This window comes from Pinus tabuliformis, chromosome 4_1 (assembly GCF_031772625.1).
Source record: "Pinus tabuliformis cultivar Carrire ecotype Pingquan chromosome 4_1, CPIR1, whole genome shotgun sequence".
NCBI lineage: Eukaryota > Viridiplantae > Streptophyta > Pinopsida > Pinales > Pinaceae > Pinus > Pinus tabuliformis.
Window position 1 is genome coordinate 638,048,107 of NC_142303.1, and position 3,107 is coordinate 638,051,213.

The following is a 3,107-nucleotide window of genomic DNA, read 5'->3' on the forward strand; positions in this document are numbered from 1 at the left end:
TGTAAAGATCTAGGGTGTAATATGTCTCCTTGTGTCATAATATATTTTTTAATGAGTCATATTGGACATATGATGTAATTTGTATCCCCACTATGCATGGGAAGGATGATGTAATAATTTCTAAACTTTTTTCATGTATAAATAATTGGTATATCCCCACTTGGTTGGGTGGTTGATGTATGTATGAGTCATTCAAGGTCATACTCACTTATTAGAGTTATAGAGTCATGTTGTTCTTTTGAAAAATATCTCTACAGACTCTGCATGTACTCAGGGGGAGCATGAACAACATAATGTATCTCAAAGGTGGAGAATCTCTTGGTCCACCCTTTTCCCTTGATCTCAAAGGGGGAGACTATTTTGGTGTTGCTTGATATCTCTAACAGTTTCTACAGCTTGTAGTAATCAACACCAATTTGGTTTCCATAAAGTCCAAAGTGGGAGATTGTTGGCATTATGATACAAGTGTTTTCCTTGATGGCAAATCACTCACAAGTCACTTCAGATTTGATAAAGGGCATTGGTATAGAAGAGCATGAAGTTGGAACAAAGGTCTACTAATCAGAATCAAGAAGTTAAAGGAAAATAATGTTTTAAGATAGTTTAAGCTATATACGTAGGTTCACCTTGTAAAAGCAGCGTATACATGCAGATTCACAAAAAAAAAAGAGCGTATACGTATGCAGACACTTTCACAAGAGGAAAAGCACGTATGGGTTGGAAAATCAAGGAAATTCAAGATTAAAGAATACCAAGGGTCAATACCATGGTATTAGCCCATAATATTGAGTGGAGTAATGCCTATTTGATCCCATCCAAGAATACCATAGGTTCTAAGTGTTGTTTTGGTCCGAGGTGTTGAGAAAGGCCAAAAACTATATAAGGACGTGAAGATCAAAGGGCTGAGTGTGCAAGTAAAAATGGTTTCTCAGGAATCATTTTATCTGAAGTATATTTTATTTTGCAGGGGATATGATTATGATATGACCTGAAATATTTTGTACACCTTGAATTCAATGTTGGATCAGGATCATGAGACCTGAAATGACTTATCATTGAATGATCTAATATTGGTTGCGATAGATTTGATTTCCTACACATGTTTTATTCTTTAAATATCATGATATGGGTATGTCTAAAATCTGGAATAGCAACGAAGTTATAAGTTAGTATTTATAGATATATACACTGGTTCGCCTTGGTGAAGGCATGTCTACACACTAGTTTGAAGCTTCCAAGTAGCGTATACAAAAGAAAAGCCTGTTATTTAGAAATGACTGATCTATCTGATCAATGTTGCTGGTTTACTCATGTCTGTCAATGATGTATTCTTAGATTTGAAAGTAGAACTGAATGCATAAGGATATTGAGTTTGATTGATTGATTGATTAAGTGAGAAGGGTGATATTTACTGTTGACTGTCTAGATCTTTGTAATTTGATAGTAGATGTTCAGAATATTACTAGTTGGTACATATTTGATTTAGAAGTTTTATGTTCCAGTAGTTTTGAAGGTATACACAGGTTTGGTTAAAGGAAGTAGCGTATACATGCAGGTTGGGTTCAGTAAAGTAGCGTATACATTATGATGTATGATTTTTGAGGTTGCAACTAGTTCTGAATGATGATGCAGGTTTTTGGGTTCAACGCAATATTCTGGTGACAGTGATTTGACTATTCAGATTAACTGATTATTGGTTGATGTAGTTTGAGTTTCAAAATTTCTGATGGGTCCAGTATGAAAATTTGATGAAACGAGGCCTTCATATTGTGTTTTTGTGTACTAGGAGAACCCAGCCTAAAAATTTAGGAAACATGATCCCTGGAGGAAGAGAGAAGATCGTAGCCTTCTATAGGCCATCACTTATGTACTAGTAAACATAACGACTAGTACAAGAGCTAGGGGGTTGTAGCTCCCTTCCAGTAGAAGTTTGAGAACGAGAGAAGGTTGTATTCTTCTGCAAGTGGGTGCTTGTGTACTGGTATGAGTCTACACTAGTACAAGATTATAAACATATTTTCTTTATATTAAAAGGGATACAAAGATGACAACAACAAGTGGTTTTTCTCCCGCATTGGGTTTCCACATTAGATCTTGGTGTTCATGTGTGTTGCTTATATTGGATGATTTATTATGTTATTAATACACTTAGTTACTATATAATAAAGTACTGATGCACTAATTAAAGATCAACATATGATGAATCAACTAAATCATAAGTTCTCTGGGTATATACTAGTTTTTTTAATCATAATTGCATGCACACGCAAGTTCACTTCACTGAAGTAACGTATATAAATATGATTCGGAAATGAAAAATAATTGAATTGTATATACTGATTCATCCCCTCTCTCAATATTATTTCCAACATAGGGTGAGTTTAATTTGAGTTGTAATACTTTAATTCAGTTAAACTGAGTTAAAGTCAGTTAAACCAGTTCGAACTGTTGGAGGAACTAGTAGGAGGTCTAGCAGCGGGGTGCAACTTCAATGTTCAACTAGTTAACTGTTAAACCAACCTTAATTAACTCATGCATACATGAAGTTCAAGTTATCCAATTGAGAATGGAGTTCAAGGAATGTGTATTATCAGTTTCATAATTATCTAGGTTGTACAGGTGGTGCATGCAGTTAGAGAAGGGCCTATAGGGTTTGCGTAGTTATGGATGAGGATTTCCCTAATAAATAGGGGGTTAATTCCTTGAGAAACATCGCAAGGAAATAGGAGCTTGGTAGACAAAAAAATTGGCTAAGTATTGGCTAGAGTCAGCTTGTGAGGCTGTGAGATAGATTATACTTGTGCAGAGATTGTTCAGGTTGAACAAGCATTGTATTTCTTCTCTATTTTTATGGTCTAATGCAATATAAACATAGGAAGGGGTTTTGAGTAGCAAAATTTCCCCTCAGATAAATATTTGAGCATATGTGATTGAATCTTGTCTCTTTTTTATGTTGTGATTTCTCGATCGTTTAATTATTTCCGTTGATGAACTGGGTAGATTTAAGTATGTTTTTTTAGCATATTCATAATAAGTTTGAATCTACAAGGAATTTCTATATGGTATCATAGCAAGAATCACAATAGAAGAGAAAAATTCGAGTTTGT